The 25,565-nt window shown below is 54.8% G+C and overlaps 62 non-coding genes across 62 annotated transcripts; 49 read left to right on the top strand and 13 right to left on the bottom strand.

Annotated features, from left to right (window-relative positions):
- Positions 1-137: 137 nt before the first annotated feature.
- Trnai-aau lies at positions 138-211 on the top strand. Its single transcript has one exon. It is a non-coding gene; the product is annotated as a tRNA-Ile (tRNA).
- Positions 212-787: 576 nt separating this feature from the next.
- Trnag-ucc lies at positions 788-859 on the bottom strand. The gene has a single exon. It is a non-coding gene; the product is annotated as a tRNA-Gly (tRNA).
- Positions 860-1,200: 341 nt separating this feature from the next.
- Trnag-gcc lies at positions 1,201-1,271 on the top strand. The gene has a single exon. It is a non-coding gene; the product is annotated as a tRNA-Gly (tRNA).
- A 293-nt stretch (positions 1,272-1,564) lies between these two features.
- Positions 1,565-1,637, top strand: Trnam-cau. The gene has a single exon. It is a non-coding gene; the product is annotated as a tRNA-Met (tRNA).
- A 281-nt stretch (positions 1,638-1,918) lies between these two features.
- Positions 1,919-1,990, top strand: Trnae-uuc. Its single transcript has one exon. It is a non-coding gene; the product is annotated as a tRNA-Glu (tRNA).
- Positions 1,991-2,188: 198 nt separating this feature from the next.
- Positions 2,189-2,262, top strand: Trnai-aau. The gene has a single exon. It is a non-coding gene; the product is annotated as a tRNA-Ile (tRNA).
- A 576-nt stretch (positions 2,263-2,838) lies between these two features.
- On the bottom strand, positions 2,839-2,910 carry Trnag-ucc. Its single transcript has one exon. It is a non-coding gene; the product is annotated as a tRNA-Gly (tRNA).
- A 341-nt stretch (positions 2,911-3,251) lies between these two features.
- Positions 3,252-3,322, top strand: Trnag-gcc. The gene has a single exon. It is a non-coding gene; the product is annotated as a tRNA-Gly (tRNA).
- Positions 3,323-3,615: 293 nt separating this feature from the next.
- Positions 3,616-3,688, top strand: Trnam-cau. Its single transcript has one exon. It is a non-coding gene; the product is annotated as a tRNA-Met (tRNA).
- Positions 3,689-3,969: 281 nt separating this feature from the next.
- Trnae-uuc lies at positions 3,970-4,041 on the top strand. The gene has a single exon. It is a non-coding gene; the product is annotated as a tRNA-Glu (tRNA).
- A 198-nt stretch (positions 4,042-4,239) lies between these two features.
- Positions 4,240-4,313, top strand: Trnai-aau. Its single transcript has one exon. It is a non-coding gene; the product is annotated as a tRNA-Ile (tRNA).
- A 576-nt stretch (positions 4,314-4,889) lies between these two features.
- Positions 4,890-4,961, bottom strand: Trnag-ucc. Its single transcript has one exon. It is a non-coding gene; the product is annotated as a tRNA-Gly (tRNA).
- Positions 4,962-5,302: 341 nt separating this feature from the next.
- Trnag-gcc lies at positions 5,303-5,373 on the top strand. Its single transcript has one exon. It is a non-coding gene; the product is annotated as a tRNA-Gly (tRNA).
- Positions 5,374-5,666: 293 nt separating this feature from the next.
- Positions 5,667-5,739, top strand: Trnam-cau. The gene has a single exon. It is a non-coding gene; the product is annotated as a tRNA-Met (tRNA).
- A 281-nt stretch (positions 5,740-6,020) lies between these two features.
- Positions 6,021-6,092, top strand: Trnae-uuc. The gene has a single exon. It is a non-coding gene; the product is annotated as a tRNA-Glu (tRNA).
- A 198-nt stretch (positions 6,093-6,290) lies between these two features.
- On the top strand, positions 6,291-6,364 carry Trnai-aau. Its single transcript has one exon. It is a non-coding gene; the product is annotated as a tRNA-Ile (tRNA).
- A 576-nt stretch (positions 6,365-6,940) lies between these two features.
- Positions 6,941-7,012, bottom strand: Trnag-ucc. Its single transcript has one exon. It is a non-coding gene; the product is annotated as a tRNA-Gly (tRNA).
- A 341-nt stretch (positions 7,013-7,353) lies between these two features.
- On the top strand, positions 7,354-7,424 carry Trnag-gcc. The gene has a single exon. It is a non-coding gene; the product is annotated as a tRNA-Gly (tRNA).
- Positions 7,425-7,717: 293 nt separating this feature from the next.
- Trnam-cau lies at positions 7,718-7,790 on the top strand. Its single transcript has one exon. It is a non-coding gene; the product is annotated as a tRNA-Met (tRNA).
- Positions 7,791-8,071: 281 nt separating this feature from the next.
- Positions 8,072-8,143, top strand: Trnae-uuc. Its single transcript has one exon. It is a non-coding gene; the product is annotated as a tRNA-Glu (tRNA).
- Positions 8,144-8,341: 198 nt separating this feature from the next.
- Trnai-aau lies at positions 8,342-8,415 on the top strand. The gene has a single exon. It is a non-coding gene; the product is annotated as a tRNA-Ile (tRNA).
- A 576-nt stretch (positions 8,416-8,991) lies between these two features.
- On the bottom strand, positions 8,992-9,063 carry Trnag-ucc. The gene has a single exon. It is a non-coding gene; the product is annotated as a tRNA-Gly (tRNA).
- A 341-nt stretch (positions 9,064-9,404) lies between these two features.
- Positions 9,405-9,475, top strand: Trnag-gcc. The gene has a single exon. It is a non-coding gene; the product is annotated as a tRNA-Gly (tRNA).
- Positions 9,476-9,768: 293 nt separating this feature from the next.
- Positions 9,769-9,841, top strand: Trnam-cau. The gene has a single exon. It is a non-coding gene; the product is annotated as a tRNA-Met (tRNA).
- A 281-nt stretch (positions 9,842-10,122) lies between these two features.
- Positions 10,123-10,194, top strand: Trnae-uuc. The gene has a single exon. It is a non-coding gene; the product is annotated as a tRNA-Glu (tRNA).
- A 198-nt stretch (positions 10,195-10,392) lies between these two features.
- Positions 10,393-10,466, top strand: Trnai-aau. Its single transcript has one exon. It is a non-coding gene; the product is annotated as a tRNA-Ile (tRNA).
- Positions 10,467-11,042: 576 nt separating this feature from the next.
- On the bottom strand, positions 11,043-11,114 carry Trnag-ucc. The gene has a single exon. It is a non-coding gene; the product is annotated as a tRNA-Gly (tRNA).
- Positions 11,115-11,455: 341 nt separating this feature from the next.
- On the top strand, positions 11,456-11,526 carry Trnag-gcc. Its single transcript has one exon. It is a non-coding gene; the product is annotated as a tRNA-Gly (tRNA).
- Positions 11,527-11,819: 293 nt separating this feature from the next.
- Trnam-cau lies at positions 11,820-11,892 on the top strand. Its single transcript has one exon. It is a non-coding gene; the product is annotated as a tRNA-Met (tRNA).
- Positions 11,893-12,173: 281 nt separating this feature from the next.
- On the top strand, positions 12,174-12,245 carry Trnae-uuc. The gene has a single exon. It is a non-coding gene; the product is annotated as a tRNA-Glu (tRNA).
- A 198-nt stretch (positions 12,246-12,443) lies between these two features.
- Positions 12,444-12,517, top strand: Trnai-aau. Its single transcript has one exon. It is a non-coding gene; the product is annotated as a tRNA-Ile (tRNA).
- A 576-nt stretch (positions 12,518-13,093) lies between these two features.
- On the bottom strand, positions 13,094-13,165 carry Trnag-ucc. The gene has a single exon. It is a non-coding gene; the product is annotated as a tRNA-Gly (tRNA).
- A 341-nt stretch (positions 13,166-13,506) lies between these two features.
- On the top strand, positions 13,507-13,577 carry Trnag-gcc. The gene has a single exon. It is a non-coding gene; the product is annotated as a tRNA-Gly (tRNA).
- A 293-nt stretch (positions 13,578-13,870) lies between these two features.
- Positions 13,871-13,943, top strand: Trnam-cau. Its single transcript has one exon. It is a non-coding gene; the product is annotated as a tRNA-Met (tRNA).
- Positions 13,944-14,224: 281 nt separating this feature from the next.
- Positions 14,225-14,296, top strand: Trnae-uuc. Its single transcript has one exon. It is a non-coding gene; the product is annotated as a tRNA-Glu (tRNA).
- A 198-nt stretch (positions 14,297-14,494) lies between these two features.
- On the top strand, positions 14,495-14,568 carry Trnai-aau. Its single transcript has one exon. It is a non-coding gene; the product is annotated as a tRNA-Ile (tRNA).
- A 576-nt stretch (positions 14,569-15,144) lies between these two features.
- On the bottom strand, positions 15,145-15,216 carry Trnag-ucc. Its single transcript has one exon. It is a non-coding gene; the product is annotated as a tRNA-Gly (tRNA).
- A 341-nt stretch (positions 15,217-15,557) lies between these two features.
- Trnag-gcc lies at positions 15,558-15,628 on the top strand. Its single transcript has one exon. It is a non-coding gene; the product is annotated as a tRNA-Gly (tRNA).
- Positions 15,629-15,921: 293 nt separating this feature from the next.
- On the top strand, positions 15,922-15,994 carry Trnam-cau. The gene has a single exon. It is a non-coding gene; the product is annotated as a tRNA-Met (tRNA).
- Positions 15,995-16,275: 281 nt separating this feature from the next.
- Positions 16,276-16,347, top strand: Trnae-uuc. Its single transcript has one exon. It is a non-coding gene; the product is annotated as a tRNA-Glu (tRNA).
- Positions 16,348-16,545: 198 nt separating this feature from the next.
- Trnai-aau lies at positions 16,546-16,619 on the top strand. The gene has a single exon. It is a non-coding gene; the product is annotated as a tRNA-Ile (tRNA).
- Positions 16,620-17,195: 576 nt separating this feature from the next.
- Positions 17,196-17,267, bottom strand: Trnag-ucc. The gene has a single exon. It is a non-coding gene; the product is annotated as a tRNA-Gly (tRNA).
- A 341-nt stretch (positions 17,268-17,608) lies between these two features.
- Positions 17,609-17,679, top strand: Trnag-gcc. Its single transcript has one exon. It is a non-coding gene; the product is annotated as a tRNA-Gly (tRNA).
- Positions 17,680-17,972: 293 nt separating this feature from the next.
- Trnam-cau lies at positions 17,973-18,045 on the top strand. The gene has a single exon. It is a non-coding gene; the product is annotated as a tRNA-Met (tRNA).
- Positions 18,046-18,326: 281 nt separating this feature from the next.
- On the top strand, positions 18,327-18,398 carry Trnae-uuc. Its single transcript has one exon. It is a non-coding gene; the product is annotated as a tRNA-Glu (tRNA).
- Positions 18,399-18,596: 198 nt separating this feature from the next.
- On the top strand, positions 18,597-18,670 carry Trnai-aau. The gene has a single exon. It is a non-coding gene; the product is annotated as a tRNA-Ile (tRNA).
- Positions 18,671-19,246: 576 nt separating this feature from the next.
- On the bottom strand, positions 19,247-19,318 carry Trnag-ucc. The gene has a single exon. It is a non-coding gene; the product is annotated as a tRNA-Gly (tRNA).
- Positions 19,319-19,659: 341 nt separating this feature from the next.
- Positions 19,660-19,730, top strand: Trnag-gcc. Its single transcript has one exon. It is a non-coding gene; the product is annotated as a tRNA-Gly (tRNA).
- Positions 19,731-20,023: 293 nt separating this feature from the next.
- Trnam-cau lies at positions 20,024-20,096 on the top strand. The gene has a single exon. It is a non-coding gene; the product is annotated as a tRNA-Met (tRNA).
- Positions 20,097-20,377: 281 nt separating this feature from the next.
- Positions 20,378-20,449, top strand: Trnae-uuc. The gene has a single exon. It is a non-coding gene; the product is annotated as a tRNA-Glu (tRNA).
- A 198-nt stretch (positions 20,450-20,647) lies between these two features.
- Positions 20,648-20,721, top strand: Trnai-aau. The gene has a single exon. It is a non-coding gene; the product is annotated as a tRNA-Ile (tRNA).
- A 576-nt stretch (positions 20,722-21,297) lies between these two features.
- On the bottom strand, positions 21,298-21,369 carry Trnag-ucc. Its single transcript has one exon. It is a non-coding gene; the product is annotated as a tRNA-Gly (tRNA).
- Positions 21,370-21,710: 341 nt separating this feature from the next.
- Trnag-gcc lies at positions 21,711-21,781 on the top strand. Its single transcript has one exon. It is a non-coding gene; the product is annotated as a tRNA-Gly (tRNA).
- A 293-nt stretch (positions 21,782-22,074) lies between these two features.
- Trnam-cau lies at positions 22,075-22,147 on the top strand. The gene has a single exon. It is a non-coding gene; the product is annotated as a tRNA-Met (tRNA).
- Positions 22,148-22,428: 281 nt separating this feature from the next.
- Positions 22,429-22,500, top strand: Trnae-uuc. Its single transcript has one exon. It is a non-coding gene; the product is annotated as a tRNA-Glu (tRNA).
- Positions 22,501-22,698: 198 nt separating this feature from the next.
- On the top strand, positions 22,699-22,772 carry Trnai-aau. The gene has a single exon. It is a non-coding gene; the product is annotated as a tRNA-Ile (tRNA).
- A 576-nt stretch (positions 22,773-23,348) lies between these two features.
- On the bottom strand, positions 23,349-23,420 carry Trnag-ucc. The gene has a single exon. It is a non-coding gene; the product is annotated as a tRNA-Gly (tRNA).
- Positions 23,421-23,761: 341 nt separating this feature from the next.
- On the top strand, positions 23,762-23,832 carry Trnag-gcc. Its single transcript has one exon. It is a non-coding gene; the product is annotated as a tRNA-Gly (tRNA).
- Positions 23,833-24,125: 293 nt separating this feature from the next.
- Positions 24,126-24,198, top strand: Trnam-cau. Its single transcript has one exon. It is a non-coding gene; the product is annotated as a tRNA-Met (tRNA).
- Positions 24,199-24,479: 281 nt separating this feature from the next.
- On the top strand, positions 24,480-24,551 carry Trnae-uuc. The gene has a single exon. It is a non-coding gene; the product is annotated as a tRNA-Glu (tRNA).
- Positions 24,552-24,749: 198 nt separating this feature from the next.
- Trnai-aau lies at positions 24,750-24,823 on the top strand. The gene has a single exon. It is a non-coding gene; the product is annotated as a tRNA-Ile (tRNA).
- Positions 24,824-25,399: 576 nt separating this feature from the next.
- On the bottom strand, positions 25,400-25,471 carry Trnag-ucc. The gene has a single exon. It is a non-coding gene; the product is annotated as a tRNA-Gly (tRNA).
- Positions 25,472-25,565: the final 94 nt, after the last annotated feature.

Genomic DNA, 25,565 nt, shown 5'->3' with positions numbered 1-25,565 from the left:
TGCTCGCAATATAGCTACTGTTTCGTGACCGTCAGCAGAATATAGACTAGGGAAGCAGACACACGACGACCATAGGAATGGTGTATGGCTTCATGCCACCTGATTCCAGCGTAGGGCTGAGCAACTGCATCTGCCGAGGCCCGTTAGCTCAGTTGGTTAGAGCGTCGTGCTAATAACGCGAAGGTCGTGGGTTCGATCCCCCCACGGGCCACTTCTCTTTTACTACTGCGAAAAGGCAGCGCCGATTTCAGCTGGCGAGTGTGATGACCAAATGATCATCACCCTGCGTGGAAGTTGACAGAGGATCCGAACCCGACTCGTCGGGAAGCACTACAGCATTCACTCGGCAATGGCCATAATATCTTGAATACACTGGTTAGAGAAAATGTCCGATTGCCGATGCGTAACAACTTTGGCCCTTGTCAGTACTTGGGCGGGTGAGCGCATGGGAACACAGGGCAGTATTGGCAGTTTTACTTCCTATTTTTGTTTCTCCTTTGTTTTCGGAGCTACAGCCCGATTCGGCCAGGGAGACGCCACCGTGAAATGAAGGGGGCGTGCTGTGTGTCCATCGCCTCGCCTCGCCTCTCCTTACCTCTCTCAGTCGTTTCTCGTGCTTGTCGTTTTGATATAGGCCGATTTGAGAGCGTCAGCTCTCGCGTCAGCTGAGCAAAGTCGAGACAAGTCGAGACACACTAAGGGCTGGTATGCAGCGAGTAAGAGGGCGAAAAAACAATAGTTTAAGAGCGCGTGGCAAAAGTACTCATACGCGAAATTAAAAGCCTGCTGCGGTGGCCGGGAATCGAACCCGGATCAACTGCTTGGAAGGCAACTATGCTGACCATTACACCACCACCGCACAAGCGAGCGCCCCGCCACCGCGCTGAGTCGGCTTCCCGCCTGTCGGCAGCGGCCGAAGGTGATCGTACCCGGCAGGCGCATTTCGAGGCAGGCTAGGGGAGCACATCCAGACGCATTCGGACAGCGTATCCGCGCACATTTCGCATCCTTTGGCAAGAGTCGGCGCCGGCGGCGCAAGAGTACGCAGAGGACCGCGTTCTGGCGGCATCTTTAAGCAGTGCAGTGCAGGATTCAGCGTCTGCAGCATCTTCTCCACAGAATGCTACGGCGCTTGACGGCAGTCCCACTTTCCCTTGAGACATCTGCTCGGGAAGCAGCGTGAAGGTACCGCTGGCCCGAGCATCGGTGGTTCAGTGGTAGAATGCTCGCCTGCCACGCGGGCGGCCCGGGTTCGATTCCCGGCCGATGCATCATTTTGTTTTTTCTCCGGTAGGGGTGCTGCGTGTCTTTCGCACTCGAACTGCGTGAGCCATGAGAATGAACCGCGGGATTCCGTGTGGAAAGAACCAATCATGCAGCGCGGACGACTGCTCGTTTGGACTCCTGCGTGCTATTGTACATACTGGCGTCGGCCTAGCATCGCAAGTTGCCTGCCGCGCTGTGAATGCACGTGTAGCAACAGAAAAAATGAGCCAGGGAGTGCAGACTCTCTACCACTTGTATTCGGTACTTACCAAGATTCCAGAAGGTCTAACGATCGCCTGCCTCGGTAGCGCAGTAGGCAGCGCGTAAGTCTCATAATCTTAAGGTCGTGAGTTCGATCCTCACCCGGGGCATCTAATTTTCTGTGACTGAAGGTGGTGCTGTTGCTAGGGCGCCAACTTATTTCTTGTTTGTTATCCGCAACGTTTCAACGCTTCAGCGGGAAAATGTTTACTTCCTGTTATTGCTACATACAGCTTCCCTATTCCTCTTCTCCCAGCAGAGCATGAAGCCAAAAGCATTGCTCTGCGACGTTTGAGGTGCGCGCCTTGCCAGTCAGTATGTGCAAAGATGCTCGCAAAGAGAGCGACAATGCGACGAGCGACCGTACGAACGGTCGAATGAAACGGCCGCATCCGGTGTGGTCTAGTGGCTAGGATACCTGGCTTTCACCCAGGAGGCCCGGGTTCGATTCCCGGTACCGGAACGGAATTTTTTCCACACGAATCGTGACAAGTTTGAGCTGTCCGAGCGGCCGTTTCCCGTCCTGCTCGCAATATAGCTACTGTTTCGTGACCGTCAGCAGAATATAGACTAGGGAAGCAGACACACGACGACCATAGGAATGGTGTATGGCTTCATGCCACCTGATTCCAGCGTAGGGCTGAGCAACTGCATCTGCCGAGGCCCGTTAGCTCAGTTGGTTAGAGCGTCGTGCTAATAACGCGAAGGTCGTGGGTTCGATCCCCCCACGGGCCACTTCTCTTTTACTACTGCGAAAAGGCAGCGCCGATTTCAGCTGGCGAGTGTGATGACCAAATGATCATCACCCTGCGTGGAAGTTGACAGAGGATCCGAACCCGACTCGTCGGGAAGCACTACAGCATTCACTCGGCAATGGCCATAATATCTTGAATACACTGGTTAGAGAAAATGTCCGATTGCCGATGCGTAACAACTTTGGCCCTTGTCAGTACTTGGGCGGGTGAGCGCATGGGAACACAGGGCAGTATTGGCAGTTTTACTTCCTATTTTTGTTTCTCCTTTGTTTTCGGAGCTACAGCCCGATTCGGCCAGGGAGACGCCACCGTGAAATGAAGGGGGCGTGCTGTGTGTCCATCGCCTCGCCTCGCCTCTCCTTACCTCTCTCAGTCGTTTCTCGTGCTTGTCGTTTTGATATAGGCCGATTTGAGAGCGTCAGCTCTCGCGTCAGCTGAGCAAAGTCGAGACAAGTCGAGACACACTAAGGGCTGGTATGCAGCGAGTAAGAGGGCGAAAAAACAATAGTTTAAGAGCGCGTGGCAAAAGTACTCATACGCGAAATTAAAAGCCTGCTGCGGTGGCCGGGAATCGAACCCGGATCAACTGCTTGGAAGGCAACTATGCTGACCATTACACCACCACCGCACAAGCGAGCGCCCCGCCACCGCGCTGAGTCGGCTTCCCGCCTGTCGGCAGCGGCCGAAGGTGATCGTACCCGGCAGGCGCATTTCGAGGCAGGCTAGGGGAGCACATCCAGACGCATTCGGACAGCGTATCCGCGCACATTTCGCATCCTTTGGCAAGAGTCGGCGCCGGCGGCGCAAGAGTACGCAGAGGACCGCGTTCTGGCGGCATCTTTAAGCAGTGCAGTGCAGGATTCAGCGTCTGCAGCATCTTCTCCACAGAATGCTACGGCGCTTGACGGCAGTCCCACTTTCCCTTGAGACATCTGCTCGGGAAGCAGCGTGAAGGTACCGCTGGCCCGAGCATCGGTGGTTCAGTGGTAGAATGCTCGCCTGCCACGCGGGCGGCCCGGGTTCGATTCCCGGCCGATGCATCATTTTGTTTTTTCTCCGGTAGGGGTGCTGCGTGTCTTTCGCACTCGAACTGCGTGAGCCATGAGAATGAACCGCGGGATTCCGTGTGGAAAGAACCAATCATGCAGCGCGGACGACTGCTCGTTTGGACTCCTGCGTGCTATTGTACATACTGGCGTCGGCCTAGCATCGCAAGTTGCCTGCCGCGCCGTGAATGCACGTGTAGCAACAGAAAAAATGAGCCAGGGAGTGCAGACTCTCTACCACTTGTATTCGGTACTTACCAAGATTCCAGAAGGTCTAACGATCGCCTGCCTCGGTAGCGCAGTAGGCAGCGCGTAAGTCTCATAATCTTAAGGTCGTGAGTTCGATCCTCACCCGGGGCATGTAATTTTCTGTGACTGAAGGTGGTGCTGTTGCTAGGGCGCCAACTTATTTCTTGTTTGTTATCCGCAACGTTTCAACGCTTCAGCGGGAAAATGTTTACTTCCTGTTATTGCTACATACAGCTTCCCTATTCCTCTTCTCCCAGCAGAGCATGAAGCCAAAAGCATTGCTCTGCGACGTTTGAGGTGCGCGCCTTGCCAGTCAGTATGTGCAAAGATGCTCGCAAAGAGAGCGACAATGCGACAAGCGACCGTACGAACGGTCGAATGAAACGGCCGCATCCGGTGTGGTCTAGTGGCTAGGATACCTGGCTTTCACCCAGGAGGCCCGGGTTCGATTCCCGGTACCGGAACGGAATTTTTTCCACACGAATCGTGACAAGTTTGAGCTGTCCGAGCGGCCGTTTCCCGTCCTGCTCGCAATATAGCTACTGTTTCGTGACCGTCAGCAGAATATAGACTAGGGAAGCAGACACACGACGACCATAGGAATGGTGTATGGCTTCATGCCACCTGATTCCAGCGTAGGGCTGAGCAACTGCATCTGCCGAGGCCCGTTAGCTCAGTTGGTTAGAGCGTCGTGCTAATAACGCGAAGGTCGTGGGTTCGATCCCCCCACGGGCCACTTCTCTTTTACTACTGCGAAAAGGCAGCGCCGATTTCAGCTGGCGAGTGTGATGACCAAATGATCATCACCCTGCGTGGAAGTTGACAGAGGATCCGAACCCGACTCGTCGGGAAGCACTACAGCATTCACTCGGCAATGGCCATAATATCTTGAATACACTGGTTAGAGAAAATGTCCGATTGCCGATGCGTAACAACTTTGGCCCTTGTCAGTACTTGGGCGGGTGAGCGCATGGGAACACAGGGCAGTATTGGCAGTTTTACTTCCTATTTTTGTTTCTCCTTTGTTTTCGGAGCTACAGCCCGATTCGGCCAGGGAGACGCCACCGTGAAATGAAGGGGGCGTGCTGTGTGTCCATCGCCTCGCCTCGCCTCTCCTTACCTCTCTCAGTCGTTTCTCGTGCTTGTCGTTTTGATATAGGCCGATTTGAGAGCGTCAGCTCTCGCGTCAGCTGAGCAAAGTCGAGACAAGTCGAGACACACTAAGGGCTGGTATGCAGCGAGTAAGAGGGCGAAAAAACAATAGTTTAAGAGCGCGTGGCAAAAGTACTCATACGCGAAATTAAAAGCCTGCTGCGGTGGCCGGGAATCGAACCCGGATCAACTGCTTGGAAGGCAACTATGCTGACCATTACACCACCACCGCACAAGCGAGCGCCCCGCCACCGCGCTGAGTCGGCTTCCCGCCTGTCGGCAGCGGCCGAAGGTGATCGTACCCGGCAGGCGCATTTCGAGGCAGGCTAGGGGAGCACATCCAGACGCATTCGGACAGCGTATCCGCGCACATTTCGCATCCTTTGGCAAGAGTCGGCGCCGGCGGCGCAAGAGTACGCAGAGGACCGCGTTCTGGCGGCATCTTTAAGCAGTGCAGTGCAGGATTCAGCGTCTGCAGCATCTTCTCCACAGAATGCTACGGCGCTTGACGGCAGTCCCACTTTCCCTTGAGACATCTGCTCGGGAAGCAGCGTGAAGGTACCGCTGGCCCGAGCATCGGTGGTTCAGTGGTAGAATGCTCGCCTGCCACGCGGGCGGCCCGGGTTCGATTCCCGGCCGATGCATCATTTTGTTTTTTCTCCGGTAGGGGTGCTGCGTGTCTTTCGCACTCGAACTGCGTGAGCCATGAGAATGAACCGCGGGATTCCGTGTGGAAAGAACCAATCATGCAGCGCGGACGACTGCTCGTTTGGACTCCTGCGTGCTATTGTACATACTGGCGTCGGCCTAGCATCGCAAGTTGCCTGCCGCGCCGTGAATGCACGTGTAGCAACAGAAAAAATGAGCCAGGGAGTGCAGACTCTCTACCACTTGTATTCGGTACTTACCAAGATTCCAGAAGGTCTAACGATCGCCTGCCTCGGTAGCGCAGTAGGCAGCGCGTAAGTCTCATAATCTTAAGGTCGTGAGTTCGATCCTCACCCGGGGCATCTAATTTTCTGTGACTGAAGGTGGTGCTGTTGCTAGGGCGCCAACTTATTTCTTGTTTGTTATCCGCAACGTTTCAACGCTTCAGCGGGAAAATGTTTACTTCCTGTTATTGCTACATACAGCTTCCCTATTCCTCTTCTCCCAGCAGAGCATGAAGCCAAAAGCATTGCTCTGCGACGTTTGAGGTGCGCGCCTTGCCAGTCAGTATGTGCAAAGATGCTCGCAAAGAGAGCGACAATGCGACAAGCGACCGTACGAACGGTCGAATGAAACGGCCGCATCCGGTGTGGTCTAGTGGCTAGGATACCTGGCTTTCACCCAGGAGGCCCGGGTTCGATTCCCGGTACCGGAACGGAATTTTTTCCACACGAATCGTGACAAGTTTGAGCTGTCCGAGCGGCCGTTTCCCGTCCTGCTCGCAATATAGCTACTGTTTCGTGACCGTCAGCAGAATATAGACTAGGGAAGCAGACACACGACGACCATAGGAATGGTGTATGGCTTCATGCCACCTGATTCCAGCGTAGGGCTGAGCAACTGCATCTGCCGAGGCCCGTTAGCTCAGTTGGTTAGAGCGTCGTGCTAATAACGCGAAGGTCGTGGGTTCGATCCCCCCACGGGCCACTTCTCTTTTACTACTGCGAAAAGGCAGCGCCGATTTCAGCTGGCGAGTGTGATGACCAAATGATCATCACCCTGCGTGGAAGTTGACAGAGGATCCGAACCCGACTCGTCGGGAAGCACTACAGCATTCACTCGGCAATGGCCATAATATCTTGAATACACTGGTTAGAGAAAATGTCCGATTGCCGATGCGTAACAACTTTGGCCCTTGTCAGTACTTGGGCGGGTGAGCGCATGGGAACACAGGGCAGTATTGGCAGTTTTACTTCCTATTTTTGTTTCTCCTTTGTTTTCGGAGCTACAGCCCGATTCGGCCAGGGAGACGCCACCGTGAAATGAAGGGGGCGTGCTGTGTGTCCATCGCCTCGCCTCGCCTCTCCTTACCTCTCTCAGTCGTTTCTCGTGCTTGTCGTTTTGATATAGGCCGATTTGAGAGCGTCAGCTCTCGCGTCAGCTGAGCAAAGTCGAGACAAGTCGAGACACACTAAGGGCTGGTATGCAGCGAGTAAGAGGGCGAAAAAACAATAGTTTAAGAGCGCGTGGCAAAAGTACTCATACGCGAAATTAAAAGCCTGCTGCGGTGGCCGGGAATCGAACCCGGATCAACTGCTTGGAAGGCAACTATGCTGACCATTACACCACCACCGCACAAGCGAGCGCCCCGCCACCGCGCTGAGTCGGCTTCCCGCCTGTCGGCAGCGGCCGAAGGTGATCGTACCCGGCAGGCGCATTTCGAGGCAGGCTAGGGGAGCACATCCAGACGCATTCGGACAGCGTATCCGCGCACATTTCGCATCCTTTGGCAAGAGTCGGCGCCGGCGGCGCAAGAGTACGCAGAGGACCGCGTTCTGGCGGCATCTTTAAGCAGTGCAGTGCAGGATTCAGCGTCTGCAGCATCTTCTCCACAGAATGCTACGGCGCTTGACGGCAGTCCCACTTTCCCTTGAGACATCTGCTCGGGAAGCAGCGTGAAGGTACCGCTGGCCCGAGCATCGGTGGTTCAGTGGTAGAATGCTCGCCTGCCACGCGGGCGGCCCGGGTTCGATTCCCGGCCGATGCATCATTTTGTTTTTTCTCCGGTAGGGGTGCTGCGTGTCTTTCGCACTCGAACTGCGTGAGCCATGAGAATGAACCGCGGGATTCCGTGTGGAAAGAACCAATCATGCAGCGCGGACGACTGCTCGTTTGGACTCCTGCGTGCTATTGTACATACTGGCGTCGGCCTAGCATCGCAAGTTGCCTGCCGCGCCGTGAATGCACGTGTAGCAACAGAAAAAATGAGCCAGGGAGTGCAGACTCTCTACCACTTGTATTCGGTACTTACCAAGATTCCAGAAGGTCTAACGATCGCCTGCCTCGGTAGCGCAGTAGGCAGCGCGTAAGTCTCATAATCTTAAGGTCGTGAGTTCGATCCTCACCCGGGGCATCTAATTTTCTGTGACTGAAGGTGGTGCTGTTGCTAGGGCGCCAACTTATTTCTTGTTTGTTATCCGCAACGTTTCAACGCTTCAGCGGGAAAATGTTTACTTCCTGTTATTGCTACATACAGCTTCCCTATTCCTCTTCTCCCAGCAGAGCATGAAGCCAAAAGCATTGCTCTGCGACGTTTGAGGTGCGCGCCTTGCCAGTCAGTATGTGCAAAGATGCTCGCAAAGAGAGCGACAATGCGACAAGCGACCGTACGAACGGTCGAATGAAACGGCCGCATCCGGTGTGGTCTAGTGGCTAGGATACCTGGCTTTCACCCAGGAGGCCCGGGTTCGATTCCCGGTACCGGAACGGAATTTTTTCCACACGAATCGTGACAAGTTTGAGCTGTCCGAGCGGCCGTTTCCCGTCCTGCTCGCAATATAGCTACTGTTTCGTGACCGTCAGCAGAATATAGACTAGGGAAGCAGACACACGACGACCATAGGAATGGTGTATGGCTTCATGCCACCTGATTCCAGCGTAGGGCTGAGCAACTGCATCTGCCGAGGCCCGTTAGCTCAGTTGGTTAGAGCGTCGTGCTAATAACGCGAAGGTCGTGGGTTCGATCCCCCCACGGGCCACTTCTCTTTTACTACTGCGAAAAGGCAGCGCCGATTTCAGCTGGCGAGTGTGATGACCAAATGATCATCACCCTGCGTGGAAGTTGACAGAGGATCCGAACCCGACTCGTCGGGAAGCACTACAGCATTCACTCGGCAATGGCCATAATATCTTGAATACACTGGTTAGAGAAAATGTCCGATTGCCGATGCGTAACAACTTTGGCCCTTGTCAGTACTTGGGCGGGTGAGCGCATGGGAACACAGGGCAGTATTGGCAGTTTTACTTCCTATTTTTGTTTCTCCTTTGTTTTCGGAGCTACAGCCCGATTCGGCCAGGGAGACGCCACCGTGAAATGAAGGGGGCGTGCTGTGTGTCCATCGCCTCGCCTCGCCTCTCCTTACCTCTCTCAGTCGTTTCTCGTGCTTGTCGTTTTGATATAGGCCGATTTGAGAGCGTCAGCTCTCGCGTCAGCTGAGCAAAGTCGAGACAAGTCGAGACACACTAAGGGCTGGTATGCAGCGAGTAAGAGGGCGAAAAAACAATAGTTTAAGAGCGCGTGGCAAAAGTACTCATACGCGAAATTAAAAGCCTGCTGCGGTGGCCGGGAATCGAACCCGGATCAACTGCTTGGAAGGCAACTATGCTGACCATTACACCACCACCGCACAAGCGAGCGCCCCGCCACCGCGCTGAGTCGGCTTCCCGCCTGTCGGCAGCGGCCGAAGGTGATCGTACCCGGCAGGCGCATTTCGAGGCAGGCTAGGGGAGCACATCCAGACGCATTCGGACAGCGTATCCGCGCACATTTCGCATCCTTTGGCAAGAGTCGGCGCCGGCGGCGCAAGAGTACGCAGAGGACCGCGTTCTGGCGGCATCTTTAAGCAGTGCAGTGCAGGATTCAGCGTCTGCAGCATCTTCTCCACAGAATGCTACGGCGCTTGACGGCAGTCCCACTTTCCCTTGAGACATCTGCTCGGGAAGCAGCGTGAAGGTACCGCTGGCCCGAGCATCGGTGGTTCAGTGGTAGAATGCTCGCCTGCCACGCGGGCGGCCCGGGTTCGATTCCCGGCCGATGCATCATTTTGTTTTTTCTCCGGTAGGGGTGCTGCGTGTCTTTCGCACTCGAACTGCGTGAGCCATGAGAATGAACCGCGGGATTCCGTGTGGAAAGAACCAATCATGCAGCGCGGACGACTGCTCGTTTGGACTCCTGCGTGCTATTGTACATACTGGCGTCGGCCTAGCATCGCAAGTTGCCTGCCGCGCCGTGAATGCACGTGTAGCAACAGAAAAAATGAGCCAGGGAGTGCAGACTCTCTACCACTTGTATTCGGTACTTACCAAGATTCCAGAAGGTCTAACGATCGCCTGCCTCGGTAGCGCAGTAGGCAGCGCGTAAGTCTCATAATCTTAAGGTCGTGAGTTCGATCCTCACCCGGGGCATCTAATTTTCTGTGACTGAAGGTGGTGCTGTTGCTAGGGCGCCAACTTATTTCTTGTTTGTTATCCGCAACGTTTCAACGCTTCAGCGGGAAAATGTTTACTTCCTGTTATTGCTACATACAGCTTCCCTATTCCTCTTCTCCCAGCAGAGCATGAAGCCAAAAGCATTGCTCTGCGACGTTTGAGGTGCGCGCCTTGCCAGTCAGTATGTGCAAAGATGCTCGCAAAGAGAGCGACAATGCGACAAGCGACCGTACGAACGGTCGAATGAAACGGCCGCATCCGGTGTGGTCTAGTGGCTAGGATACCTGGCTTTCACCCAGGAGGCCCGGGTTCGATTCCCGGTACCGGAACGGAATTTTTTCCACACGAATCGTGACAAGTTTGAGCTGTCCGAGCGGCCGTTTCCCGTCCTGCTCGCAATATAGCTACTGTTTCGTGACCGTCAGCAGAATATAGACTAGGGAAGCAGACACACGACGACCATAGGAATGGTGTATGGCTTCATGCCACCTGATTCCAGCGTAGGGCTGAGCAACTGCATCTGCCGAGGCCCGTTAGCTCAGTTGGTTAGAGCGTCGTGCTAATAACGCGAAGGTCGTGGGTTCGATCCCCCCACGGGCCACTTCTCTTTTACTACTGCGAAAAGGCAGCGCCGATTTCAGCTGGCGAGTGTGATGACCAAATGATCATCACCCTGCGTGGAAGTTGACAGAGGATCCGAACCCGACTCGTCGGGAAGCACTACAGCATTCACTCGGCAATGGCCATAATATCTTGAATACACTGGTTAGAGAAAATGTCCGATTGCCGATGCGTAACAACTTTGGCCCTTGTCAGTACTTGGGCGGGTGAGCGCATGGGAACACAGGGCAGTATTGGCAGTTTTACTTCCTATTTTTGTTTCTCCTTTGTTTTCGGAGCTACAGCCCGATTCGGCCAGGGAGACGCCACCGTGAAATGAAGGGGGCGTGCTGTGTGTCCATCGCCTCGCCTCGCCTCTCCTTACCTCTCTCAGTCGTTTCTCGTGCTTGTCGTTTTGATATAGGCCGATTTGAGAGCGTCAGCTCTCGCGTCAGCTGAGCAAAGTCGAGACAAGTCGAGACACACTAAGGGCTGGTATGCAGCGAGTAAGAGGGCGAAAAAACAATAGTTTAAGAGCGCGTGGCAAAAGTACTCATACGCGAAATTAAAAGCCTGCTGCGGTGGCCGGGAATCGAACCCGGATCAACTGCTTGGAAGGCAACTATGCTGACCATTACACCACCACCGCACAAGCGAGCGCCCCGCCACCGCGCTGAGTCGGCTTCCCGCCTGTCGGCAGCGGCCGAAGGTGATCGTACCCGGCAGGCGCATTTCGAGGCAGGCTAGGGGAGCACATCCAGACGCATTCGGACAGCGTATCCGCGCACATTTCGCATCCTTTGGCAAGAGTCGGCGCCGGCGGCGCAAGAGTACGCAGAGGACCGCGTTCTGGCGGCATCTTTAAGCAGTGCAGTGCAGGATTCAGCGTCTGCAGCATCTTCTCCACAGAATGCTACGGCGCTTGACGGCAGTCCCACTTTCCCTTGAGACATCTGCTCGGGAAGCAGCGTGAAGGTACCGCTGGCCCGAGCATCGGTGGTTCAGTGGTAGAATGCTCGCCTGCCACGCGGGCGGCCCGGGTTCGATTCCCGGCCGATGCATCATTTTGTTTTTTCTCCGGTAGGGGTGCTGCGTGTCTTTCGCACTCGAACTGCGTGAGCCATGAGAATGAACCGCGGGATTCCGTGTGGAAAGAACCAATCATGCAGCGCGGACGACTGCTCGTTTGGACTCCTGCGTGCTATTGTACATACTGGCGTCGGCCTAGCATCGCAAGTTGCCTGCCGCGCCGTGAATGCACGTGTAGCAACAGAAAAAATGAGCCAGGGAGTGCAGACTCTCTACCACTTGTATTCGGTACTTACCAAGATTCCAGAAGGTCTAACGATCGCCTGCCTCGGTAGCGCAGTAGGCAGCGCGTAAGTCTCATAATCTTAAGGTCGTGAGTTCGATCCTCACCCGGGGCATCTAATTTTCTGTGACTGAAGGTGGTGCTGTTGCTAGGGCGCCAACTTATTTCTTGTTTGTTATCCGCAACGTTTCAACGCTTCAGCGGGAAAATGTTTACTTCCTGTTATTGCTACATACAGCTTCCCTATTCCTCTTCTCCCAGCAGAGCATGAAGCCAAAAGCATTGCTCTGCGACGTTTGAGGTGCGCGCCTTGCCAGTCAGTATGTGCAAAGATGCTCGCAAAGAGAGCGACAATGCGACAAGCGACCGTACGAACGGTCGAATGAAACGGCCGCATCCGGTGTGGTCTAGTGGCTAGGATACCTGGCTTTCACCCAGGAGGCCCGGGTTCGATTCCCGGTACCGGAACGGAATTTTTTCCACACGAATCGTGACAAGTTTGAGCTGTCCGAGCGGCCGTTTCCCGTCCTGCTCGCAATATAGCTACTGTTTCGTGACCGTCAGCAGAATATAGACTAGGGAAGCAGACACACGACGACCATAGGAATGGTGTATGGCTTCATGCCACCTGATTCCAGCGTAGGGCTGAGCAACTGCATCTGCCGAGGCCCGTTAGCTCAGTTGGTTAGAGCGTCGTGCTAATAACGCGAAGGTCGTGGGTTCGATCCCCCCACGGGCCACTTCTCTTTTACTACTGCGAAAAGGCAGCGCCGATTTCAGCTGGCGAGTGTGATGACCAAATGATCATCACCCTGCGTGGAAGTTGACAGAGGATCCGAACCCGACTCGTCGGGAAGCACTACAGCATTCACTCGGCAATGGCCATAATATCTTGAATACACTGGTTAGAGAAAATGTCCGATTGCCGATGCGTAACAACTTTGGCCCTTGTCAGTACTTGGGCGGGTGAGCGCATGGGAACACAGGGCAGTATTGGCAGTTTTACTTCCTATTTTTGTTTCTCCTTTGTTTTCGGAGCTACAGCCCGATTCGGCCAGGGAGACGCCACCGTGAAATGAAGGGGGCGTGCTGTGTGTCCATCGCCTCGCCTCGCCTCTCCTTACCTCTCTCAGTCGTTTCTCGTGCTTGTCGTTTTGATATAGGCCGATTTGAGAGCGTCAGCTCTCGCGTCAGCTGAGCAAAGTCGAGACAAGTCGAGACACACTAAGGGCTGGTATGCAGCGAGTAAGAGGGCGAAAAAACAATAGTTTAAGAGCGCGTGGCAAAAGTACTCATACGCGAAATTAAAAGCCTGCTGCGGTGGCCGGGAATCGAACCCGGATCAACTGCTTGGAAGGCAACTATGCTGACCATTACACCACCACCGCACAAGCGAGCGCCCCGCCACCGCGCTGAGTCGGCTTCCCGCCTGTCGGCAGCGGCCGAAGGTGATCGTACCCGGCAGGCGCATTTCGAGGCAGGCTAGGGGAGCACATCCAGACGCATTCGGACAGCGTATCCGCGCACATTTCGCATCCTTTGGCAAGAGTCGGCGCCGGCGGCGCAAGAGTACGCAGAGGACCGCGTTCTGGCGGCATCTTTAAGCAGTGCAGTGCAGGATTCAGCGTCTGCAGCATCTTCTCCACAGAATGCTACGGCGCTTGACGGCAGTCCCACTTTCCCTTGAGACATCTGCTCGGGAAGCAGCGTGAAGGTACCGCTGGCCCGAGCATCGGTGGTTCAGTGGTAGAATGCTCGCCTGCCACGCGGGCGGCCCGGGTTCGATTCCCGGCCGATGCATCATTTTGTTTTTTCTCCGGTAGGGGTGCTGCGTGTCTTTCGCACTCGAACTGCGTGAGCCATGAGAATGAACCGCGGGATTCCGTGTGGAAAGAACCAATCATGCAGCGCGGACGACTGCTCGTTTGGACTCCTGCGTGCTATTGTACATACTGGCGTCGGCCTAGCATCGCAAGTTGCCTGCCGCGCCGTGAATGCACGTGTAGCAACAGAAAAAATGAGCCAGGGAGTGCAGACTCTCTACCACTTGTATTCGGTACTTACCAAGATTCCAGAAGGTCTAACGATCGCCTGCCTCGGTAGCGCAGTAGGCAGCGCGTAAGTCTCATAATCTTAAGGTCGTGAGTTCGATCGTCACCCGGGGCATCTAATTTTCTGTGACTGAAGGTGGTGCTGTTGCTAGGGCGCCAACTTATTTCTTGTTTGTTATCCGCAACGTTTCAACGCTTCAGCGGGAAAATGTTTACTTCCTGTTATTGCTACATACAGCTTCCCTATTCCTCTTCTCCCAGCAGAGCATGAAGCCAAAAGCATTGCTCTGCGACGTTTGAGGTGCGCGCCTTGCCAGTCAGTATGTGCAAAGATGCTCGCAAAGAGAGCGACAATGCGACAAGCGACCGTACGAACGGTCGAATGAAACGGCCGCATCCGGTGTGGTCTAGTGGCTAGGATACCTGGCTTTCACCCAGGAGGCCCGGGTTCGATTCCCGGTACCGGAACGGAATTTTTTCCACACGAATCGTGACAAGTTTGAGCTGTCCGAGCGGCCGTTTCCCGTCCTGCTCGCAATATAGCTACTGTTTCGTGACCGTCAGCAGAATATAGACTAGGGAAGCAGACACACGACGACCATAGGAATGGTGTATGGCTTCATGCCACCTGATTCCAGCGTAGGGCTGAGCAACTGCATCTGCCGAGGCCCGTTAGCTCAGTTGGTTAGAGCGTCGTGCTAATAACGCGAAGGTCGTGGGTTCGATCCCCCCACGGGCCACTTCTCTTTTACTACTGCGAAAAGGCAGCGCCGATTTCAGCTGGCGAGTGTGATGACCAAATGATCATCACCCTGCGTGGAAGTTGACAGAGGATCCGAACCCGACTCGTCGGGAAGCACTACAGCATTCACTCGGCAATGGCCATAATATCTTGAATACACTGGTTAGAGAAAATGTCCGATTGCCGATGCGTAACAACTTTGGCCCTTGTCAGTACTTGGGCGGGTGAGCGCATGGGAACACAGGGCAGTATTGGCAGTTTTACTTCCTATTTTTGTTTCTCCTTTGTTTTCGGAGCTACAGCCCGATTCGGCCAGGGAGACGCCACCGTGAAATGAAGGGGGCGTGCTGTGTGTCCATCGCCTCGCCTCGCCTCTCCTTACCTCTCTCAGTCGTTTCTCGTGCTTGTCGTTTTGATATAGGCCGATTTGAGAGCGTCAGCTCTCGCGTCAGCTGAGCAAAGTCGAGACAAGTCGAGACACACTAAGGGCTGGTATGCAGCGAGTAAGAGGGCGAAAAAACAATAGTTTAAGAGCGCGTGGCAAAAGTACTCATACGCGAAATTAAAAGCCTGCTGCGGTGGCCGGGAATCGAACCCGGATCAACTGCTTGGAAGGCAACTATGCTGACCATTACACCACCACCGCACAAGCGAGCGCCCCGCCACCGCGCTGAGTCGGCTTCCCGCCTGTCGGCAGCGGCCGAAGGTGATCGTACCCGGCAGGCGCATTTCGAGGCAGGCTAGGGGAGCACATCCAGACGCATTCGGACAGCGTATCCGCGCACATTTCGCATCCTTTGGCAAGAGTCGGCGCCGGCGGCGCAAGAGTACGCAGAGGACCGCGTTCTGGCGGCATCTTTAAGCAGTGCAGTGCAGGATTCAGCGTCTGCAGCATCTTCTCCACAGAATGCTACGGCGCTTGACGGCAGTCCCACTTTCCCTTGAGACATCTGCTCGGGAAGCAGCGTGAAGGTACCGCTGGCCCGAGCATCGGTGGTTCAGTGGTAGAATGCTCGCCTGCCACGCGGGCGGCCCGGGTTCGATTCCCGGCCGATGCATCATTTTGTTTTTTCTCCGGTAGGGGTGCTGCGTGTCTTTCGCACTCGAACTGCGTGAGCCATGAGAATGAACCGCGGGATTCCGTGTGGAAAGAACCAATCATGCAGCGCGGACGACTGCTCGTTTGGACTCCTGCGTGCTATTGTACATACTGGCGTCGGCCTAGCATCGCAAGTTGCCTGCCGCGCCGTGAATGCACGTGTAGCAACAGAAAAAATGAGCCAGGGAGTGCAGACTCTCTACCACTTGTATTCGGTACTTACCAAGATTCCAGAAGGTCTAACGATCGCCTGCCTCGGTAGCGCAGTAGGCAGCGCGTAAGTCTCATAATCTTAAGGTCGTGAGTTCGATCCTCACCCGGGGCATCTAATTTTCTGTGACTGAAGGTGGTGCTGTTGCTAGGGCGCCAACTTATTTCTTGTTTGTTATCCGCAACGTTTCAACGCTTCAGCGGGAAAATGTTTACTTCCTGTTATTGCTACATACAGCTTCCCTATTCCTCTTCTCCCAGCAGAGCATGAAGCCAAAAGCATTGCTCTGCGACGTTTGAGGTGCGCGCCTTGCCAGTCAGTATGTGCAAAGATGCTCGCAAAGAGAGCGACAATGCGACAAGCGACCGTACGAACGGTCGAATGAAACGGCCGCATCCGGTGTGGTCTAGTGGCTAGGATACCTGGCTTTCACCCAGGAGGCCCGGGTTCGATTCCCGGTACCGGAACGGAATTTTTTCCACACGAATCGTGACAAGTTTGAGCTGTCCGAGCGGCCGTTTCCCGTCCTGCTCGCAATATAGCTACTGTTTCGTGACCGTCAGCAGAATATAGACTAGGGAAGCAGACACACGACGACCATAGGAATGGTGTATGGCTTCATGCCACCTGATTCCAGCGTAGGGCTGAGCAACTGCATCTGCCGAGGCCCGTTAGCTCAGTTGGTTAGAGCGTCGTGCTAATAACGCGAAGGTCGTGGGTTCGATCCCCCCACGGGCCACTTCTCTTTTACTACTGCGAAAAGGCAGCGCCGATTTCAGCTGGCGAGTGTGATGACCAAATGATCATCACCCTGCGTGGAAGTTGACAGAGGATCCGAACCCGACTCGTCGGGAAGCACTACAGCATTCACTCGGCAATGGCCATAATATCTTGAATACACTGGTTAGAGAAAATGTCCGATTGCCGATGCGTAACAACTTTGGCCCTTGTCAGTACTTGGGCGGGTGAGCGCATGGGAACACAGGGCAGTATTGGCAGTTTTACTTCCTATTTTTGTTTCTCCTTTGTTTTCGGAGCTACAGCCCGATTCGGCCAGGGAGACGCCACCGTGAAATGAAGGGGGCGTGCTGTGTGTCCATCGCCTCGCCTCGCCTCTCCTTACCTCTCTCAGTCGTTTCTCGTGCTTGTCGTTTTGATATAGGCCGATTTGAGAGCGTCAGCTCTCGCGTCAGCTGAGCAAAGTCGAGACAAGTCGAGACACACTAAGGGCTGGTATGCAGCGAGTAAGAGGGCGAAAAAACAATAGTTTAAGAGCGCGTGGCAAAAGTACTCATACGCGAAATTAAAAGCCTGCTGCGGTGGCCGGGAATCGAACCCGGATCAACTGCTTGGAAGGCAACTATGCTGACCATTACACCACCACCGCACAAGCGAGCGCCCCGCCACCGCGCTGAGTCGGCTTCCCGCCTGTCGGCAGCGGCCGAAGGTGATCGTACCCGGCAGGCGCATTTCGAGGCAGGCTAGGGGAGCACATCCAGACGCATTCGGACAGCGTATCCGCGCACATTTCGCATCCTTTGGCAAGAGTCGGCGCCGGCGGCGCAAGAGTACGCAGAGGACCGCGTTCTGGCGGCATCTTTAAGCAGTGCAGTGCAGGATTCAGCGTCTGCAGCATCTTCTCCACAGAATGCTACGGCGCTTGACGGCAGTCCCACTTTCCCTTGAGACATCTGCTCGGGAAGCAGCGTGAAGGTACCGCTGGCCCGAGCATCGGTGGTTCAGTGGTAGAATGCTCGCCTGCCACGCGGGCGGCCCGGGTTCGATTCCCGGCCGATGCATCATTTTGTTTTTTCTCCGGTAGGGGTGCTGCGTGTCTTTCGCACTCGAACTGCGTGAGCCATGAGAATGAACCGCGGGATTCCGTGTGGAAAGAACCAATCATGCAGCGCGGACGACTGCTCGTTTGGACTCCTGCGTGCTATTGTACATACTGGCGTCGGCCTAGCATCGCAAGTTGCCTGCCGCGCCGTGAATGCACGTGTAGCAACAGAAAAAATGAGCCAGGGAGTGCAGACTCTCTACCACTTGTATTCGGTACTTACCAAGATTCCAGAAGGTCTAACGATCGCCTGCCTCGGTAGCGCAGTAGGCAGCGCGTAAGTCTCATAATCTTAAGGTCGTGAGTTCGATCCTCACCCGGGGCATCTAATTTTCTGTGACTGAAGGTGGTGCTGTTGCTAGGGCGCCAACTTATTTCTTGTTTGTTATCCGCAACGTTTCAACGCTTCAGCGGGAAAATGTTTACTTCCTGTTATTGCTACATACAGCTTCCCTATTCCTCTTCTCCCAGCAGAGCATGAAGCCAAAAGCATTGCTCTGCGACGTTTGAGGTGCGCGCCTTGCCAGTCAGTATGTGCAAAGATGCTCGCAAAGAGAGCGACAATGCGACAAGCGACCGTACGAACGGTCGAATGAAACGGCCGCATCCGGTGTGGTCTAGTGGCTAGGATACCTGGCTTTCACCCAGGAGGCCCGGGTTCGATTCCCGGTACCGGAACGGAATTTTTTCCACACGAATCGTGACAAGTTTGAGCTGTCCGAGCGGCCGTTTCCCGTCCTGCTCGCAATATAGCTACTGTTTCGTGACCGTCAGCAGAATATAGACTAGGGAAGCAGACACACGACGACCATAGGAATGGTGTATGGCTTCATGCCACCTGATTCCAGCGTAGGGCTGAGCAACTGCATCTGCCGAGGCCCGTTAGTTCAGTTGGTTAGAGCGTCGTGCTAATAACGCGAAGGTCGTGGGTTCGATCCCCCCACGGGCCACTTCTCTTTTACTACTGCGAAAAGGCAGCGCCGATTTCAGCTGGCGAGTGTGATGACCAAATGATCATCACCCTGCGTGGAAGTTGACAGAGGATCCGAACCCGACTCGTCGGGAAGCACTACAGCATTCACTCGGCAATGGCCATAATATCTTGAATACACTGGTTAGAGAAAATGTCCGATTGCCGATGCGTAACAACTTTGGCCCTTGTCAGTACTTGGGCGGGTGAGCGCATGGGAACACAGGGCAGTATTGGCAGTTTTACTTCCTATTTTTGTTTCTCCTTTGTTTTCGGAGCTACAGCCCGATTCGGCCAGGGAGACGCCACCGTGAAATGAAGGGGGCGTGCTGTGTGTCCATCGCCTCGCGTCGCCTCTCCTTACCTCTCTCAGTCGTTTCTCGTGCTTGTCGTTTTGATATAGGCCGATTTGAGAGCGTCAGCTCTCGCGTCAGCTGAGCAAAGTCGAGACAAGTCGAGACACACTAAGGGCTGGTATGCAGCGAGTAAGAGGGCGAAAAAACAATAGTTTAAGAGCGCGTGGCAAAAGTACTCATACGCGAAATTAAAAGCCTGCTGCGGTGGCCGGGAATCGAACCCGGATCAACTGCTTGGAAGGCAACTATGCTGACCATTACACCACCACCGCACAAGCGAGCGCCCCGCCACCGCGCTGAGTCGGCTTCCCGCCTGTCGGCAGCGGCCGAAGGTGATCGTACCCGGCAGGCGCATTTCGAGGCAGGCTAGGGGAGCACATCCAGACGCATTCGGACAGCGTATCCGCGCACATTTCGCATCCTTTGGCAAGAGTCGGCGCCGGCGGCGCAAGAGTACGCAGAGGACCGCGTTCTGGCGGCATCTTTAAGCAGTGCAGTGCAGGATTCAGCGTCTGCAGCATCTTCTCCACAGAATGCTACGGCGCTTGACGGCAGTCCCACTTTCCCTTGAGACATCTGCTCGGGAAGCAGCGTGAAGGTACCGCTGGCCCGAGCATCGGTGGTTCAGTGGTAGAATGCTCGCCTGCCACGCGGGCGGCCCGGGTTCGATTCCCGGCCGATGCATCATTTTGTTTTTTCTCCGGTAGGGGTGCTGCGTGTCTTTCGCACTCGAACTGCGTGAGCCATGAGAATGAACCGCGGGATTCCGTGTGGAAAGAACCAATCATGCAGCGCGGACGACTGCTCGTTTGGACTCCTGCGTGCTATTGTACATACTGGCGTCGGCCTAGCATCGCAAGTTGCCTGCCGCGCCGTGAATGCACGTGTAGCAACAGAAAAAATGAGCCAGGGAGTGCAGACTCTCTACCACTTGTATTCGGTACTTACCAAGATTCCAGAAGGTCTAACGATCGCCTGCCTCGGTAGCGCAGTAGGCAGCGCGTAAGTCTCATAATCTTAAGGTCGTGAGTTCGATCCTCACCCGGGGCATCTAATTTTCTGTGACTGAAGGTGGTGCTGTTGCTAGGGCGCCAACTTATTTCTTGTTTGTTATCCGCAACGTTTCAACGCTTCAGCGGGAAAATGTTTACTTCCTGTTATTGCTACATACAGCTTCCCTATTCCTCTTCTCCCAGCAGAGCATGAAGCCAAAAGCATTGCTCTGCGACGTTTGAGGTGCGCGCCTTGCCAGTCAGTATGTGCAAAGATGCTCGCAAAGAGAGCGACAATGCGACAAGCGACCGTACGAACGGTCGAATGAAACGGCCGCATCCGGTGTGGTCTAGTGGCTAGGATACCTGGCTTTCACCCAGGAGGCCCGGGTTCGATTCCCGGTACCGGAACGGAATTTTTTCCACACGAATCGTGACAAGTTTGAGCTGTCCGAGCGGCCGTTTCCCGTCCTGCTCGCAATATAGCTACTGTTTCGTGACCGTCAGCAGAATATAGACTAGGGAAGCAGACACACGACGACCATAGGAATGGTGTATGGCTTCATGCCACCTGATTCCAGCGTAGGGCTGAGCAACTGCATCTGCCGAGGCCCGTTAGCTCAGTTGGTTAGAGCGTCGTGCTAATAACGCGAAGGTCGTGGGTTCGATCCCCCCACGGGCCACTTCTCTTTTACTACTGCGAAAAGGCAGCGCCGATTTCAGCTGGCGAGTGTGATGACCAAATGATCATCACCCTGCGTGGAAGTTGACAGAGGATCCGAACCCGACTCGTCGGGAAGCACTACAGCATTCACTCGGCAATGGCCATAATATCTTGAATACACTGGTTAGAGAAAATGTCCGATTGCCGATGCGTAACAACTTTGGCCCTTGTCAGTACTTGGGCGGGTGAGCGCATGGGAACACAGGGCAGTATTGGCAGTTTTACTTCCTATTTTTGTTTCTCCTTTGTTTTCGGAGCTACAGCCCGATTCGGCCAGGGAGACGCCACCGTGAAATGAAGGGGGCGTGCTGTGTGTCCATCGCCTCGCCTCGCCTCTCCTTACCTCTCTCAGTCGTTTCTCGTGCTTGTCGTTTTGATATAGGCCGATTTGAGAGCGTCAGCTCTCGCGTCAGCTGAGCAAAGTCGAGACAAGTCGAGACACACTAAGGGCTGGTATGCAGCGAGTAAGAGGGCGAAAAAACAATAGTTTAAGAGCGCGTGGCAAAAGTACTCATACGCGAAATTAAAAGCCTGCTGCGGTGGCCGGGAATCGAACCCGGATCAACTGCTTGGAAGGCAACTATGCTGACCATTACACCACCACCGCACAAGCGAGCGCCCCGCCACCGCGCTGAGTCGGCTTCCCGCCTGTCGGCAGCGGCCGAAGGTGATCGTACCCGGCAGGCGCATTTCGAGGCAGGCTAGGGGAGCACATCCAGACGCATTCGGACAGCGTATCCGCGCACATTTCGCATCCTTTGGCAAGAGTCGGCGCCGGCGGCGCAAGAGTACGCAGAGGACCGCGTTCTGGCGGCATCTTTAAGCAGTGCAGTGCAGGATTCAGCGTCTGCAGCATCTTCTCCACAGAATGCTACGGCGCTTGACGGCAGTCCCACTTTCCCTTGAGACATCTGCTCGGGAAGCAGCGTGAAGGTACCGCTGGCCCGAGCATCGGTGGTTCAGTGGTAGAATGCTCGCCTGCCACGCGGGCGGCCCGGGTTCGATTCCCGGCCGATGCATCATTTTGTTTTTTCTCCGGTAGGGGTGCTGCGTGTCTTTCGCACTCGAACTGCGTGAGCCATGAGAATGAACCGCGGGATTCCGTGTGGAAAGAACCAATCATGCAGCGCGGACGACTGCTCGTTTGGACTCCTGCGTGCTATTGTACATACTGGCGTCGGCCTAGCATCGCAAGTTGCCTGCCGCGCCGTGAATGCACGTGTAGCAACAGAAAAAATGAGCCAGGGAGTGCAGACTCTCTACCACTTGTATTCGGTACTTACCAAGATTCCAGAAGGTCTAACGATCGCCTGCCTCGGTAGCGCAGTAGGCAGCGCGTAAGTCTCATAATCTTAAGGTCGTGAGTTCGATCCTCACCCGGGGCATCTAATTTTCTGTGACTGAAGGTGGTGCTGTTGCTAGGGCGCCAACTTATTTCTTGTTTGTTATCCGCAACGTTTCAACGCTTCAGCGGGAAAATGTTTACTTCCTGTTATTGCTACATACAGCTTCCCTATTCCTCTTCTCCCAGCAGAGCATGAAGCCAAAAGCATTGCTCTGCGACGTTTGAGGTGCGCGCCTTGCCAGTCAGTATGTGCAAAGATGCTCGCAAAGAGAGCGACAATGCGACAAGCGACCGTACGAACGGTCGAATGAAACGGCCGCATCCGGTGTGGTCTAGTGGCTAGGATACCTGGCTTTCACCCAGGAGGCTCGGGTTCGATTCCCGGTACCGGAACGGAATTTTTTCCACACGAATCGTGACAAGTTTGAGCTGTCCGAGCGGCCGTTTCCCGTCCTGCTCGCAATATAGCTACTGTTTCGTGACCGTCAGCAGAATATAGACTAGGGAAGCAGACACACGACGACCATAGGAATGGTGTATGGCTTCATGCCACCTGATTCCAGCGTAGGGCTGAGCAACTGCATCTGCCGAGGCCCGTTAGTTCAGTTGGTTAGAGCGTCGTGCTAATAACGCGAAGGTCGTGGGTTCGATCCCCCCACGGGCCACTTCTCTTTTACTACTGCGAAAAGGCAGCGCCGATTTCAGCTGGCGAGTGTGATGACCAAATGATCATCACCCTGCGTGGAAGTTGACAGAGGATCCGAACCCGACTCGTCGGGAAGCACTACAGCATTCACTCGGCAATGGCCATAATATCTTGAATACACTGGTTAGAGAAAATGTCCGATTGCCGATGCGTAACAACTTTGGCCCTTGTCAGTACTTGGGCGGGTGAGCGCATGGGAACACAGGGCAGTATTGGCAGTTTTACTTCCTATTTTTGTTTCTCCTTTGTTTTCGGAGCTACAGCCCGATTCGGCCAGGGAGACGCCACCGTGAAATGAAGGGGGCGTGCTGTGTGTCCATCGCCTCGCGTCGCCTCTCCTTACCTCTCTCAGTCGTTTCTCGTGCTTGTCGTTTTGATATAGGCCGATTTGAGAGCGTCAGCTCTCGCGTCAGCTGAGCAAAGTCGAGACAAGTCGAGACACACTAAGGGCTGGTATGCAGCGAGTAAGAGGGCGAAAAAACAATAGTTTAAGAGCGCGTGGCAAAAGTACTCATACGCGAAATTAAAAGCCTGCTGCGGTGGCCGGGAATCGAACCCGGATCAACTGCTTGGAAGGCAACTATGCTGACCATTACACCACCACCGCACAAGCGAGCGCCCCGCCACCGCGCTGAGTCGGCTTCCCGCCTGTCGGCAGCGGCCGAAGGTGATCGTACCCGGCAGGCGCATTTCGAGGCAGGCTAGGGGAGCACATCCAGACGCATTCGGACAGCGTATCCGCGCACATTTCGCATCCTTTGGCAAGAGTCGGCGCCGGCGGCGCAAGAGTACGCAGAGGACCGCGTTCTGGCGGCATCTTTAAGCAGTGCAGTGCAGGATTCAGCGTCTGCAGCATCTTCTCCACAGAATGCTACGGCGCTTGACGGCAGTCCCACTTTCCCTTGAGACATCTGCTCGGGAAGCAGCGTGAAGGTACCGCTGGCCCGAGCATCGGTGGTTCAGTGGTAGAATGCTCGCCTGCCACGCGGGCGGCCCGGGTTCGATTCCCGGCCGATGCATCATTTTGTTTTTTCTCCGGTAGGGGTGCTGCGTGTCTTTCGCACTCGAACTGCGTGAGCCATGAGAATGAACCGCGGGATTCCGTGTGGAAAGAACCAATCATGCAGCGCGGACGACTGCTCGTTTGGACTCCTGCGTGCTATTGTACATACTGGCGTCGGCCTAGCATCGCAAGTTGCCTGCCGCGCCGTGAATGCACGTGTAGCAACAGAAAAAATGAGCCAGGGAGTGCAGACTCTCTACCACTTGTATTCGGTACTTACCAAGATTCCAGAAGGTCTAACGATCGCCTGCCTCGGTAGCGCAGTAGGCAGCGCGTAAGTCTCATAATCTTAAGGTCGTGAGTTCGATCCTCACCCGGGGCATCTAATTTTCTGTGACTGAAGGTGGTGCTGTTGCTAGGGCGCCAACTTATTTCTTGTTTGTTATCCGCAACGTTTCAACGCTTCAGCGGGAAAATGTTTACTTCCTGTTATTGCTACATACAGCTTCCCTATTCCTCTTCTCCCAGCAGAGCATGAAGCCAAAAGCATTGCTCTGCGACGTTTGAGGTGCGCGCCTTGCCAGTCAGTATGTGCAAAGATGCTCGCAAAGAGAGCGACAATGCGACAAGCGACCGTACGAACGGTCGAATGAAACGGCCGCATCCGGTGTGGTCTAGTGGCTAGGATACCTGGCTTTCACCCAGGAGGCCCGGGTTCGATTCCCGGTACCGGAACGGAATTTTTTCCACACGAATCGTGACAAGTTTGAGCTGTCCGAGCGGCCGTTTCCCGTCCTGCTCGCAATATAGCTACTGTTTCGTGACCGTCAGCAGAATATAGACTAGGGAAGCAGACACACGACGACCATAGGAATGGTGTATGGCTTCATGCCACCTGATTCCAGCGTAGGGCTGAGCAACTGCATCTGCCGAGGCCCGTTAGTTCAGTTGGTTAGAGCGTCGTGCTAATAACGCGAAGGTCGTGGGTTCGATCCCCCCACGGGCCACTTCTCTTTTACTACTGCGAAAAGGCAGCGCCGATTTCAGCTGGCGAGTGTGATGACCAAATGATCATCACCCTGCGTGGAAGTTGACAGAGGATCCGAACCCGACTCGTCGGGAAGCACTACAGCATTCACTCGGCAATGGCCATAATATCTTGAATACACTGGTTAGAGAAAATGTCCGATTGCCGATGCGTAACAACTTTGGCCCTTGTCAGTACTTGGGCGGGTGAGCGCATGGGAACACAGGGCAGTATTGGCAGTTTTACTTCCTATTTTTGTTTCTCCTTTGTTTTCGGAGCTACAGCCCGATTCGGCCAGGGAGACGCCACCGTGAAATGAAGGGGGCGTGCTGTGTGTCCATCGCCTCGCCTCGCCTCTCCTTACCTCTCTCAGTCGTTTCTCGTGCTTGTCGTTTTGATATAGGCCGATTTGAGAGCGTCAGCTCTCGCGTCAGCTGAGCAAAGTCGAGACAAGTCGAGACACACTAAGGGCTGGTATGCAGCGAGTAAGAGGGCGAAAAAACAATAGTTTAAGAGCGCGTGGCAAAAGTACTCATACGCGAAATTAAAAGCCTGCTGCGGTGGCCGGGAATCGAACCCGGATCAACTGCTTGGAAGGCAACTATGCTGACCATTACACCACCACCGCACAAGCGAGCGCCCCGCCACCGCGCTGAGTCGGCTTCCCGCCTGTCGGCAGCGGCCGAAGGTGATCGTACCCGGCAGGCGCATTTCGAGGCAGG

Source organism: Schistocerca americana, unplaced genomic scaffold (genome assembly GCF_021461395.2).
Source record: "Schistocerca americana isolate TAMUIC-IGC-003095 unplaced genomic scaffold, iqSchAmer2.1 HiC_scaffold_133, whole genome shotgun sequence".
Classification (NCBI taxonomy): Eukaryota; Metazoa; Arthropoda; class Insecta; order Orthoptera; family Acrididae; genus Schistocerca; species Schistocerca americana.
The sequence above is the reverse complement of the archived record's forward strand: the minus strand, read 5'-3'. Positions and strand labels throughout refer to the sequence as shown.